This window comes from Cebidichthys violaceus, unplaced genomic scaffold, assembly GCF_023349555.1.
Source record: "Cebidichthys violaceus isolate CVI_PGR_0920_01 unplaced genomic scaffold, fCebVio1.0.p SCAF_2, whole genome shotgun sequence".
Taxonomy (NCBI): Eukaryota; Metazoa; Chordata; class Actinopteri; order Perciformes; family Stichaeidae; genus Cebidichthys; species Cebidichthys violaceus.
In genome coordinates, this window is record NW_027176372.1 from 11,146,165 (window position 1) to 11,161,589 (window position 15,425).

General features: G+C 46.0%; 1 protein-coding gene across 4 annotated transcripts in view; it reads right to left on the reverse strand.

Moving 5' to 3' along the window:
• Positions 1 to 15,425, reverse strand: part of tenm2a (teneurin transmembrane protein 2a) — a 201,230-nt gene that overhangs the window by 157,857 nt on the left and 27,948 nt on the right. The gene's annotated exons all lie outside the window — the stretch shown is intronic.

The window sequence follows — 15,425 nt, forward strand, 5'->3', positions numbered from 1 at the left end:
TTTACGCAGTTTGTTCACAAAGACAAAGAGAGGAAGACTCAGAGTGACTGAGAAAAACAAAAAGAGCAGACGGGGGGGGGGGGGGGGGGGGCAAAGAGAGGTTGCGTGAGAATGAAAGGAGGGAAAATGAAGCGTCATATTAGACTCGTGCTCATTTACAAAAGACGAGCGTGCATCTTGATTTCAGGACGAGTGTCCTACTACCAACCCAGATATCATACAGTTCATCAAAGCCTCATATTACAATCTCAGAATCCCCTCAGGAGCATAATATACTTGTATATTAAAGTGGAAATCCATATTATTCTTGTGATTAATTACTTCTATTCGCCAGTAAATACTTTTCTCTGAGTGTGCATTATCAATGTAATTACTTTAAACACTGTATGGTAATTTACAGCTTTTGGGACAAATAGCTCATTATGTGCTTTCAATTTTACAGTATGGATGACAAATTTAAGCTGTATAGATGAGTTGCAAACGTAGGCGAAGAACGGCTGGGAATCCTGATTACTTCCTGTTCTGAGATGGAAGTGTGTGTGTGTGTGTGCATCACATGTTAACAGCTCATATGAACATTCCTGTATGTATCCATGTCCATAAACGCACCATGACCTCTATCAGTCTCTCTCTAACACACACACACACACACACACAAGCCTGGCTTCTGTGAGCTTTGGACTGGGCTCTGACTGAGAGGCTCCTCACCGTGAAGAGTCATTAATCATGTCTTCCATCTCGGGTGGCGTACACGCACTCACGTGCGCGCACAAATATACACGCACAAGGTAAAAGGACGGGCCGGGAGCCGCTGCTTCCGTGGCTCCAGTTCAACTGGAAACCGCGGTCCGTTCTGGATCCAAGATGATCTGCCAGCCAACAGCTGAGGGGCGCTCGGGACAGGAAACGTTTCATCATTCTCTCTCTCCCACACACCTCGCCTCATTACCTCAAACACCTCTTTTAGCCAAAATAGGACGAAAAAATAAATAAATTCCCTTGCTTTTTAAAGTGTGATGGGTCGTGGCGTTCGCTCGCTGTGTCATTATTTGTGTTTGCATGAGTACAAGTTGGAACGCTCGTTGGTCGCTGACATTGTGGCGGTATTGATTCAGTAAAGTAATTTTTTGGGGGGGCTTTCATAGGAGCACGGCACCACAATGACGCCGTCTAAATGCGGGGACGTTGTGCGGCGAGCGCTCATAGCTCAAATTTTTGGAGCCCCTCATTACCGAATGAGCACACAATAAGTCAGTGGAAGACTTTACAAATTAGGGCTGCTTCTCAACCGCACTGCCACACAGCAATAAGGTCACTTACAAAAATAAAGCGAGATACATTCTCTGTAATTGAACCTAGTTCTATCAAGTTCATTTTCATGCTGTACCGTAATAGAACAGAAACAAAAATCACATTCGGCAGTCGACAGTATTACTGCATGCGTTGGAAAATGTTTTTGCAGCAGTGTAGATTTTTAGTGCACTAATTGTTTTCATCTTAGACTTCCGAGTTAACACCGAATACTAGTTTCTCTGCATGCTCTGCTGGGTGCGAATGAGAAGGAGGTTGAACGTTCCCCTGTGATGAGCCGGGCTCAACGCGGTAATTGTGAAGAATTGTTGAGGCCACGCGAGAGTGCGGGATAAAAGTTACACAACCCCCCCGAGGTCTGCATGTGTGACTCCTGGGTTGTGGTCCCCTGCAGGAGAACGAGATGGATGAACGTCGCCTCACTGATCGGGGAACTGTGAAGAGGGCTCACCCGCCTTCTGTTTTCTCCTTCACTGTATGTTTCTTCTCCTCTCGTCCTGTCATTTGTCAGGGTTTGAAAGGAAGGGTGGGTGGGGAGGGGACAATACTCCCCCCCCCCCCCCCCTTGCTCTCGGTGCCTGTGTAATCTCCACACTGGGCTGCAGAGTGCCACAGAGCCTCTGTTTATTAGACTAATCCTTAAATCCACATTCTGCAGGCCTCGCAAACGCCTCGCAAAGCTCTAATCTGACTCAAAACAAAGGGATTAGAGACGACAAGGTCCCTCTCTCTGTCTCTCCATGTCTTCCAGAGTGGGCTCAGGGTGGCGAGCGCACACGTGTGCAGGAGAAAAATGTGCTAGCGCTGTCACATGCTCTTGCCCGTCACGCCCGTATTCAAATTTTTTTTGCCAAAGACTGACGCGAGCTGGCTGCTGACGAGACAGGCGGTTGGAGCCAAGGTGCAAACAAACTGGGTAATTACACAGGGCTCAAAAACGCGCGGGAGAAATGACGGACAAGATGAGAATGAGCTGTGGGAATGAGATGCGGCGACAGCGGGGGTGGGGGAGGGGGGGTATAACCGGAATTACTAAGCAAACCTGGCTTATTAACAGAGGAGAAGGATGTTTTTTTTTAACACAGTAGCAGTGAAAAACACTAAATTAACAATTATTTGTCCGGTATTTATCTGCATTGAAGCGCCTTCACATCCACGTTGCAACACCACGAGAGTGTGCTCGATATGTGCGGATCAGGTGAGGCCCATTTTAGATTGATGCCACAGCGGTGTTCTTCACACTGTTTGAATCACAATTTCAATCCGTTTCTCCTCAATATGGACAATAACTAATGCAGCAACAACACAAAAACACAAAAAAATCTGTGCTGAAATTGAGTTCACTCAGTTGTTAACGCTAATTTTACACTGCAATCTTTATGTGAAAGCAAGTCTGTTTAGCAAATGGAGCATCCAATAATGTGGGCTCAGTTTTTTTTCTGGCTCCTTTCACATACTTACCAGGTTTACTGAGTTGTCACTTCACGGGAAAGACTTGCTGAGAGAAAGACATTCTTTTTTTATCTGATAAAAAAAAAGAAGTGGAATGAGTAAAAAATAGTGCCCGTTAGGCTGCATTCTCTCTTTCTCTCTCTCTCTCTCTCTCTCTCTCTCTCTCTCTCTCAACAATCTCATTGTTTCAATATCCATATTGAGGTATCTGGTCAAAAATATTGTGATATTTGATTTGTCTCCATATTGCCCTTCCAAAACCCTAGTTTAGCTCCTTTAGCTCCTTGTTTTTGTGTTGCTTTCTTTTGAGGATAGAAGTTCAGTTTCCATAGCTTTGTTTGTAGTTTGGTTCCTACTCAGCTCCAGCATGGGCATTTCTAGAGTTGTTGGGAAACATCTTGGAATTATCTTTGCGAGCACTTGCATGTTGAGTGACATCCCCATATAGCCTGATAGACAGTTTAATATGGTCACCTCACAGACATTTACCTCCATGTTAGTACAAGTCTTCCCCAACAGGGATCATTGCCACAGCTTCTGCTCCACAATCTGCCATTGTTTGATCATCAGCTGGTGAGGATCCAACCTAACACCTGCCAGCAGAACTTCGTTTAAGCAGGTTTGCTTGTCATAGTGTTATTTCAGCCGTGAGCAGAAACAGCTTACCCACTTTTTTGTGATTGCAGTTCAATTCATGACCTCGCCAAATGTATAACATAGCTCAAGTCAACGTTGATCATTTGTCATTAACCACAATACAAATGTCTACATTACATTACATTTACATTACAGTCATTTAGCAGACGCTTTTATCCAAAGCGACTTACAATAAGTGCATTCAACATTGGTAATCAAAAGAACTACTCGTCACCAGAAGTCATAAGTACATTTAGTCTGCCATCTCGGTATTCTGTCTCAAGGTGAAATGCTAGCCACGTGTTGCTAGCCTTTGAAAGCTAGCATGTGGATCCATTTTGACTGGGGAAAATACGTGCGTGCCAGACGTAATTTTATTTGAATGGAGTAGCATTTCAACACGAGAAGGCTAGATGTGAGGTATGTGAGAGAGAAAGCGTGGGAAGGATCTGACCATATCGTGCCATCAAATTCTAAGGTGATGGAGCACATAACCGTGCATCTGACGAGAGAGTTAGTGCGGTCCGGGGAAGGTCACGTGCGATATAGTAAAAACCCGGTGGTCCGCAGATGGATAACGTTGGCGGAGCCACGCCGCCTGTTCTTATATTCAGTGCGGGAATTCCTGCTCGTCCGCCGATTCCGCGCAGTGTGTGTGTGCTCCTTCACCTATGCCCTAGGAACTAGCTGCAGCGTCGGGGCAAACTTTACCGCCGGTGAGTTATTAAAACAACTGAGTGCTGACAAGCCCTGCATTCTGTTGCCGAGGGAGAGGACTAGGGCTTAATAACTCAGTGTCACGCCTTGACATTCTTACCATCTGTCTGGGTAAAATATTCAAATGTGCAATAAATGTCACTGGGGACAGACGGTGACACTGTCTAATTAACACTATGACAGAGGTGACACACTGAGGGCTTTGGATGGCTTTTACTGTACAACATGCATCGCCTGCGCGCAAGCGTGTGTGTGTGTGTGTGTGTGTGTGTGTGTGTGTGTGTGTGTTTAGTGTGTGTCTGAGGTAAAATGCTGTGGGGCACTGTGGCTTTTTTTCTTTCTTTTCTTTCTTTTTTTACTGCCATTCTGTCTCTTTAGAGGAAAGTCAGCTATTGTTTAACTAAACAGGAAAGTGTAGCGCTAACGCACACGTTACAAAGTGTAAATGACAGCATCTATAGGGGCTGTGTAACCCTGGAGCAGTGAATAAATGCCAGAGAGGAGTCATTTCCTCAGGCTGAAATGTCAAATAGGGGGAGAGATAGGGGGAAGGGGTGTGGGGGGACCGAATCTTCAGCCATGTGCAGGTAGATACATGTAGACCACAAACAAGCCGCGGTGAACTTTATGAGGAACTAGTGCAGGGGGCTTTTTTTCCTCCATGAGGGGGTAACTACCTCCAGAGATGGAGAGGGACATTTTGTTCTTGATGTTAGGGAAAAGGAAAGCTGAGTGGATTCTAAATAAGCTGGTCTAAAACATATTACAGTAGCTAACTGCATCACACAACATGTCATTTATGCCGCCAGAATCCCAACAAGCTCGAATATGGCATTTACCCATGAAGCCTGCATGGGCTTTAGCGTGAGTCGTTTTTTTGGCAAAAGAGTAAAAATAGCATTCTCAAAGCACTTAAAAGTTTGTGTACTGTAATAAAAAGAAAACCGGGGATTTAAACACCATGGCAACATGTCCAGAAAAAAGGATGTCTCCAGGATGAAGTGCTTTTGTGTCTGTGTGTGTGTGCCTTCATGAAGGTGGGGGAAAAAAGGATGGTAAATGCAAGAACACGCAGGTAGGTCAAGTTCATTTTGTTTAATTATATTTTCTACATAGCGCCAGATCACAACAGAAGTCATTTATTAAGGCTACCTTTCCTATAGAACAGGTTTGTTAGTTAGTTTGTTCTTTTATTAAACAAACTAAATAACCTTATGTTATTTATCTTATTTACAGACGGCATGTCATTTCTGTCTCTACATGGTCGCGCGTTTACAATTCTCCTCTGAGTTCCGCCCCGATGCGCACACACACACGCACCCACACACACAGACACGTGCGCGCACACACACACACACACACAGGTGAGCACACTCCCACCAGCGGACAGAGAGCATGCGCCGGAAAATATGTCGCGTCAACCACCTGAAAAGCAGTCAACAAAAAGCTGTAAACCTTTTTGTTTACAGCTTTGTATAATGCTCTTGAGTATTGTAAAATTTGTAGAATGAGATTACGTTGGTGGATTCCTCGGATTGTCCGACTCGTATGATCCGATTTGAAATAAGTCCAGAGCACCCAAGTAAAAAATGAACTGAAGATGATTAAGATGGATGTAATCGTTTCTAAAAATCACATGTTTTTAACCTCACATAAGTTTCTATCCCTTTTGTTGGAGTTTTGCCTTGACAAAAAAACAGATGTTGCATCAGATTATGCGCCGTTTAAGTAGCAAAAGTAGAGATGGACACTTTAGACCTTGTGCTCTACAGTAGATTGCTTCAATAGGATCTAAAGTACAGCTGAGCCTCATGATGTTATTAGTTCTTCATAAATTGCATTGTATTGAATTAATTAAATTTTTGACCTGATGATGGCGCAGGATGAAAAGGGACAGGATCATACATTTTTACACTTTTATACTTATAAAGGGGGATATGAATGTATGTTGCAAATTCCAGGCCAATGAATTGAGACGTTCCACTATAAACCAATGAATAAAAATGACAACAAACAAGTACAGTAAAGGTTTAACACCAACGTCACTGTTGTCATGGTAACTTTTCAACACAACCATCCAGCAAAAGCAACGATGGCTGGCACTAGATAAATCCAACCCATTCAGTAGAGTGTTTCACTCTTTCTTTCATTCTCAATCAACAACTGTTTAACATTTTATGCGTATTAAATAGTGGCAATTTATTATCACTATCTATGAAATTGGTATTCAAGTCGCATTTACATCAGTACGTGTGTCTGAGCTTCCCAACATGTTGAAGCATGCTTGTATTCAGCATAACACCCTCTGACATGTGGACTGACTGCTGCAGTATAGTGGCAGCAGTTCATTTTCAGTTGGAGAAGAGGAGCTTATAGCGGTGACTTTTTGTAGACCAGACTGAGTTGTAGTTTTCTGTGTTCCTGTGCTACCTTTCCCTCCTTCACCCATCTCCACACCCTCTCTGAACCAGCCTCGTTAAGTCCTCCCCAGCCAATCAGCACCCGGCCCTCTCACCTGCCCGATCACCTCGTTCCCCTCACCTGAGCTTCTCCGGCCTATCTCTCCACCTGCACTCCATCCTCTGGACAGATTAGTTGGTATTTAAGTCCTGGTTTTCAGGACCCTTGGGTTTTGTTATGCAATATTCAGTTCTGCCTGGCCTCTACCAAACCTTAAATTAAAGTTATTTTCTCCAAGTTCCTGTTCCCTTTAGTCTCCCGCGTTTGGGTCGACCTGCTCCACTCCACATGACATTTATACAGTAATCCTCCGCAAAAGCCACAGAGGCCCCTCCTCATAACATTTCAGCCATGCTCAAATTTGTACATTACAACCTAATAAGCAAAAAATGGGCTACGGCTGTGTTTTAATATCTAAAATAACATGAAAAAATACACCTGGGTATGAAACGTATACACTTTTCCCTGCCAGAATGTGTTTTAACTTAGAGCACCTAGCAAATCCGCGGCTCTCCCACTCGCTGTTTCTCTCTCGGTCTGTGCTGCTCTCACTTCCCTCTCTCCGCACTCTGTGAGAGGCTGTTGTATGAAGCACCTTTAATGGGTTTGTGAGGGATATGTTGGACTTCACTAGGAGATTTGGCACACTGTGTGCACGTATGCGTGTGTGGACCTATAAGTGTGTGTGTGTGTGTGTGCGCTTTTTGGATTGTAGGGTCTTGTGTTACGCCGCTTTTCCACTTGTGCCACCGTGTGCGCTCACACTCCAAAGCCATTAGATTCTATACGAAATCCTGGAGCTGAGAACTTTGAAGCCGAGAGCGCTGCAATTGACAGGCCGCCGCGCCGCCGAGCACGTCTCTCTGCTCTTGATCTCTGGTACAGTAGCGATCTCCACCGCAGCTGCGGTTGCACTTTCACACACGCGCTTTGACTCTGTTACTTTATCTGTCCTCTCCGGCCCACACGTTGTTCGGCTCTGGTGCTGCCGCCGGTTAGCGCCCGCCTGCTTGGGCCCACATTGTCTGCGCCCGTTTTTCTGTGAATCTGCCTAACGCCGTCGACTCGGGAGTGGTGTTTGTACCTCCGGGGGGGGGGGGCAGCTAAGGCCTCTCCAGCACCAATGACATAGCTGACTGGTCGCATTTAGCATGCTAGATTTAGCGTCATTAGCGAGGACGTGGTTGGGAAGGCACACTGAGGGAAAGAAATGAGGGGTGAGAGAGGGGCGGAGATGGGGGAATGGCGGCTAGGACACTTTGCAGTGGAGAGCTGGACAAAAAGCCAAAGCTGTCTCATAATGATACTGATAAACCAGCCATATCCATAATGGCTACCCGATAGAGAGAAATGGATTAAGGCAGCAGCTGGAGTTAAATTAAAGCACACCACACCGAGTTAGAATACACAGTGAGTCATACATCATAAAAAAAAAATTAAATAAAAACATACGTGAAAATACATTTTATGAAAACCAATTTTAAAGACTGAATAAGCTAGTCATCCAAAAATAATTATCTCTAATTCAATATCCAGTCTTCCAAAAACAACCCAAAAAAAACATTCTCCACAAAAAAGGACGCCACCAATCTACCCAATGGGGTGAGATATATTTAGACATATTACATAATCCTTCATGCAACAAGTGTACTGACGGGTGATCCTTTTAAAATTGCGTCTTCATTCGAGAAATGTCCCACTTTGGCTCGACAGAAAACAGATGAGCTATCACATCCAATTGGCAGATTTGTTCCACTCGCAGTATGAAAAAATAAAGACAGCGAAATTGAAAATAAGAATAACTGACTTGTCAGTATGGATTCTTGCGGCGATGAGATGGGGCTTGTGGTTATTGGGGAGGTTCTCTTGGACTGGGAAAGCAGCACTCTGGCAGGAGCGGGTAACCATACATCGGGAAAAAGGTGCGTTACCTAATCTCCGTCCATGCACTTAAAACATGCACGCAACACGAGGCTGCATGTGTGTGACGGAAGCACACCATTGTAACAAACTGGTATGAGGCCATCGCACTGAGCCCTGGCCCTTTGCTTCGGGTCAATGTCACAATAACTGCTGGCGTTGGAGGGGTTTCCTCGGCAACCGGGAGATTTTTTTATTTTTTTTTTCAGCATCTTCTGGGTGTGCGTGTCTCGCAGCACCCCAGACCCTTGGTGATTTATCCCTTCGCAGCTCCCTGTACCACACAGAACCATTAGGACACAGTGATAAGAGATCGTTGGTGTGGGGAGATAGGAGACAGAACACAGCCTACTCAGTGCCATGTGACTTCTTTTTTTCTTTTCTCAGAATGGCTTGACCGCGGTATCCGACGTCATGATTTCACGATGTTAATAAAAGCCTCTGCTGCCGGCCAAACTGCACCGACAAATCACCGATTTTGTGGCGGCCATTGAGATTGTACTAGACATTATAATATGCGAAGGAAAAGTTTTTGTTTTGTTTTGTCCCACGCCTACACCGGCACTTTAGAAAACCCTGTTTAAGAAAACCATTCTGTAGGCTGCTACTTAAACGAGGCCAAATGGGTGTTGTGAAATATAATCCCGTGAGAGTGATATGACATGTTGGAAATCAACGGCATCGGCGGACATTTTTAAGAAACCCGGCAGTTCCTTTGCTCTGATTGGCCGCAGGGATTGTTTACAGCTGCGTAGGGGACTTTCTGTTACCACGCCACCCTTGTCCAATTTCTCTAAGAAACAGCAGCAGCAGGAGTAGTAGTAGTGGTAGTTGTTGTATCAGATGTGGCATGGAGTGTTCAAAATAATAGTGGTTGTAGTTTGGTGGCAGCAGCCGCACCAGTCTTGTATAGTGCTATATTGATGAAGATTGGAGTGGAGTGCTCTCCCTCCTCCTCCTCCTCCACTTCCTCCTCACACACACACACACACACACACACACACACAGGCCTATATTGGATTTCACGCTGGCTGCCCATTCACCAGACACTGCAGTGCATTCCTAACCGAGGGGCCTGGAGGCAATACGGCTGCTTTATTTGTTTATAATGTTTAGGCTTCCCGCGAATGGCTCGCGCCGCAGTCCCCGATAACTATGCACAGTTACATTTAGGCAATCGACTGGGCTAGTTTCGACACGAGCGCCGCGGCAGCTCAATTCATTTGGAATGGACTTTAAAAAAAAAAGAAGAAAAATCTAATGGCATTGCCTAAGTGAGGGGGAGGAAAAACGGGGAGGAGGAGAGATGTGGGGATGTGGGGGAGAGAAAGAGCAAAGGGTGGGAGGCTGTAATTCAGGAGGGAGATAACCTAGCCTGTGCTGATGTACCCTCAGTAAAGAAAGACGTGCGGGGAGAGTTCTTCTCCCATCTCCTCCTCGACTCAAATATGAATGTCAGATAAAATATAGATGCCTTCCCACTGCTCTTGGTCACTAAACAGCCCCCCCCCCCCCGCCCCTCCCTCACCCCCGAGTGTATCTGCACAGACCTCTGACACATCTATGTGTGTATCCTTCTGGCTACAACAGCTTCCCACAAAATCCATAAAGAGCCAACTGCCAACTTCCACGACTCTGGTTCCATTAAGAGATATGATTACATCCGAGACAAATTCCCTGGAAACACTCGCCCGGAGTGAAACTCTAATTTACTGAACTGATGACAGACGGTGACACCCGGGTGACAACGCGGGAGAAATCAAGTGTTGCAGTGGTAGGCCTGTCTCGGGGATGACACACAAAAAAGGACGGCGTCTGGTAAGCAAACCGGTGTGAGTCATGTCACCGCGGCTTGTGCGTGTGTGTGTTTGTGTGGTGTACAACGAGCCTGATTCATCGATATGTGTGTGTGTGTGTGTGTGTGTGTGTGTGTGTGCATGTGAATCTCCCGTTCTCACTAGCCTACTCCTTGTCCTCTGCCAGCTGCTCAGCTTCTCACTCCATTTGCTCCAGACTTCATACACATCTGCCCACAAAATCCATCCATCTCTCTCTCTCTCACACACACACACACACACACACACACACTATCAATGCAGCCATGAAACTACACACCAACCACTGGCCGAGGCACGGCGGAGCGTTCGGCGAGCTGCGTCGCGTGGCCCCTAAACACTTATCGCTGGCTTGAGACAGGAACAAACTGAACAACGGCGGCCCCGCATCAACCAAGGTCGGCCCTAAAAAAAAAAAAAAAGAAAACCCCAAATCTGCCTCTATTCCCTAATTACATTCTTTTCTCTGGCGAGCTCGTTGCACGGTCTCTCTGCGTGTGAAACGGAACGTCCTTGCAAACTTTAGGCGACGTCTCAGAAATTCCTTTTCTACGTGGTTGTAGCAAATAAAGAATCTGAAGCCTCCCAAAGGCTCCTGTGAAGTGAAGGATGAAAGCCAGTGAGCGGTAGAGAGCTGGAGAGGGGGGGTTTGATGCAGTCTCCTGAGTGAGAGGAAGGGAGGGAGAGAAGGAGAGAGAGAGAGAGAGAGAAGAAATGCAAGGAGAAAAAGTGTCCTCTGAAAAAAAATAGCTCATTGATGCAACCATTTCCCCTTAACCTCAAACGGTAACTTTCTTAAACAAAAGGGGCAGAGACCAGTGAGTTTTTTTCAAAAAAAGAAATGGAGAAATAGGCATCAGTCCTCTGCCTTTTTCTCCATCCCCTTTTTCTTCAGGCTCTTTAAGCGCAAGCATCTCTCGGAGAAATGACAGTTCTACAGGAATTTGGTTTCTGTAATTAACCTGCTCATTTGCTAATTTGACTGTAATCAAGCCTCTCATCTTTCCCAGCGGGGGAGCCGGAGCTCTTTGAGCAGACGAGGCAGGAGACAGTAGCAGTGAGCTCAGTGATGAGTTGCATCAAGAGCCTCCTCTCCTCTCCTTTACTTCACCTTCCCGAGGAAAAAAACTGCATGCTCACAGGAATGAGCAAACAAGTTCAGGTAAAATGCATAGCGAAGGCAGACACATATGGTGTAGTGTAAAAGAAAAAGGACGAGGCTTTCCTCGGGGGCTGTTCGCGTCTGCTGTATAGCTCTGCTGTGTGTGTGTCTCGGCCCCCGCAGCTTGCACACATTTCAAGTACACACACACACACACACACACACACACATACACACACGCACAGGTATTCTCCCTTCATTCTCAATTCAGTCCAAACTATCCAGCTGACATTTTACATCTGTCAGGATGGAAACGTCCCCTTTCTTCTCCCCGAGTGATCACGATCTGCTGCACCTCTTTTGATTTCCTCTTCATCGCGCTCTTTTCTTCTCGCATCTGTGTCTCCTCTCCTCGCTCGCGTTTCAAACGCGTCCGACGGGCTTCCTGCACGGCGCGGAGAGTGACTTCGTCAGAATGGGTTATTAGTTGTTTTTTTATGTGAACTTCATAGTTAACAATTCTGAGAGTGCCGGCGAGATAGACCAAGCCACATTTACATGTTACATTAACATGTTGACTGTTAATGCATTAAATGGCAACTGACTGAGACGCTCGGCCTCGAGTCAACCTCAGATTCTGATTGGCCCGGCAGCTCGGCTGCCTGAGCCCACAGAAAATCTGTTCATTGGATGGATTTTTGTGTAATAGCAGCATCAGACAGCTCAAATGCATTCATGTCATCTATTTAAGAATAAATTATACGAAGAGAATAATATGCGCAGTAGACATCAAACCTGAAAGGACCTGGTTGCATCATAATTTAAGATACTCAGGGGAAATTCTTTATATATTATTGTGATTCATGGTGAAACAGTGTGCTATTTCTTAACCTTCGTGTAAGTGTGACAGACTGACGTGATAAAAGAAAGAAGCAGTTTTATCCAATTAGGCGCTCATATATGCTACACAAACTTTAAGAACCAACATACTTGAAAATAGTACTTTGATCAAATTGTATAATTCTTTGGTGGTCTGTTTAATTGGCACAAGTACAGCCAGAGGGAGGCAGACAGAGACGAGGAGGAAGTTATTTAAGAACAGAGAGGCTCTGACTCAAACGGTCGGTTTCGTCGAGACAGAAAAAGAAAAAAAGAAATCTCTTTGACGCATCGACTGTGACTGAAGAAGTTCTCCCCGTCCCAGCTTTTCCTCCGTCATTCTCTTTATGTCTAATAGTTTTTCATATTTAATTCAGAAGCCAACCGCCACGCCGACTCAATCTCAGTTGCTCCTTTTGCTCCTTCCCATCATCCTCTTCTCCTTTTTTTTCCACCACTGATCTGTGGTAACTCTCCAGATGACACCACAGCAGGTGTTGCAATTGGAGGGATCAGCTCGTCTCAAGTCGAATCAGACGCTCTGTGAGGTGTCCAGGAAAAGGCAATAATCCCTTAATGAGACCGGTACACTGACATACTTGTACCATGCACACAAATAAAAAAGGTGCCACCCAGGCACATACACATGCGCGAGTGAGACACAACATGTGCTACTGACACCAGGACTCGGTAACCTACACTAGACGGGTGCCGAGCTACCTTCACAAAAGAGCTGGTGTTTACCAAAAGGACACAAAAGAATCCGCCCAAGGAGGACACGAGGTAAGGATGCATCCTGGGGGTCTAATGATTGGTGCATTCTGCCGCGTCGTGTGAGGCATCTGCATGCGGTTGCCATCTCGACACAAAGTGGGAAGCGGCACAAAAAGTAAAGTGGTCGGTTGGCATGACGACAGCGGCCGAGTCAGAGTCAAAAGAGCTACTGGGCCCAATTATGAATGTCTGGTCTTATGTGCACGCAAGCACACGCCCACGCAGATCTGACATGCACACGGGTAACATCCCCCCCCCACAGATGCGCGAGTCATAAAGGTGAGTAAAAGATGTGTCTTGTGTGAAAGATTTGTGAAAAAAAACCTTTTTTCCCACAATGCATCTCACCTGACGACCACCATCTGGTCTTCCGGTACGATAACGGCCCGTGGAAGCCGCCTTACCCGGCACTGACCTCTTTTCCATCAGTTCGTTTATGCATTTTTTTTCTATAATAAATGCAAAAGGCTGTCTCAGTGAAATGAAGTTTGCTGCCTCTGACGGAAAAAAAAGAGAAAAAGGACACAAAAAAAGTATACACTAAAACTTTTACTACTTTTATTTTTCGCTTAAATCTTCGGCAGATTCCAGCAGAAGTTGCTCGTGGGCCCCGTGGCTTCGCTGTTCTCTTTCTGCTTTCTTTACACTATACAGAGACATAACTCGCCTACTCTTCAAAAGGCTGAGCCGCATCAGGGCCGCATAAAAAAATTCCCTGATGAAGCAGGATCCAAATGAGCTGCGTGTTGCAGTGGAGAAAGAAGTCAATAAAAGTGGATGGATTTTCAACCGGGGAACAATTATGTGTTTTTTTTTTTGTGGTGGGATGATGTTTACCGCAGTGTTCCGCACAGTTTGTATCCTTTCTACCTGTGTGTATCAATATGCTTTTTTTTACAGACAATGGTGGAGCTCTCTAATCAGCAACAACAAGGTTTGTGAATACACAGTGGGGCCTGAGTTGTGTGTGTGTGTGTGTGTGTGTGAGTGTGTGTACATGCATGCGAGGGAAACAATTTCTCGATGCGCTCACGCCCTCCGCCCAGCAGCCCTCCACCTCCAACCCCTCCAGGCGTGGCCGGAGGGGAGAGAGGATGAAAGACAGAACACACACTCCCGCGAGATCACGACTATTTTTAGATAAGCGCCCCCTGGCTGTGCCGGAGCGCAGACATGTACCTGTGACTAATCCATAACACATGCATGCAAGCGAACGCCACGCGTCCACAAGCTCAGCATGACTGCATGCGCACGGGGCTTGCCCATGCATGCTAATGAAAAGGATAACGCTCGACGTATTTCTTTTGAAGCGGCACGTGTCGCGATGCGTGCGGAAAAGCAACCGAGAGAAACGATAATCAAAGGAAACGGACTCCTTCTCGTTTCGAAATAGGACTTGCTTTGGATGGGCTTTCAGGCCTGTGATCCCCCCCCCCCCGAGACAAACCGCAGTCGCAACAGCAGCAGCAGCATCGCCACCAAAACCCTTCCCCTCCGCTCTCACCTCTACAGACAGAGAGGTCCCGTCTAAGTTTCAAACCCTGTAAAATATTCATCAGCACCAAAAAAGGAAAACTCTTAATATACATGAAACAAGACCCCGTCGCCTTTGTTAGGTGCTCCCTATCACTTGCTCCCTCTCTTTTTCTCTCCTTCCTCCCTCTCGCCCGGTCCCCTCCTCCTCTCTGTGGTTCTCATGAATAATGAAGGCCTATAGAATCCAGTGGCTCAGATTGTCCCTGCAGTCGGATACAGCTCTCCTGTATTGATCAAATAAGGCTCCTTAAATAATTAACCGAGCCTTTGTCATGCAAATGAGTGGCCGCGGCCGGCGAGCGGCGTCTCTGTGCGCTTTTGCGGCTGCGAGTTCGAAACACTGGGAGTTGCCAAAAGGTTTGCGGCGGGGCCTGCAAAAACATGTTGCGCCTCACTTAACAAGCTTGTACATCCTGATGTGAGCGTGCAGATGCAGCCAGATGCACGTTCAGATCGATCGAATCAATTACTCGATCAACTGTTCTACTACTTCCCTCTTCTGTATTTCACCCCGTTCTTCATAAACCATCCCTCTCACCAAACCTCACTTTTTTTTCCAGTAACGGAGATGATAAACGGTAGCAGTGAGGAAGCGCGAGATAAAGTAACAAGGACAGAAGAACAGAAAAAAAACTAAAAAAAAAACATAATTTATAGCGGCATCTGCGCTGAGCCTCCGGTTTCACCGAGAGTTTACAAACTGTGAGGGAAAGGAGATGAGATAACTTTCAGTCATTGTGCTCCTCATTCATCCCCGCTCTTCAATAGTTCTGGCAACATACAGGCGCTCGGAAAGGGAACCT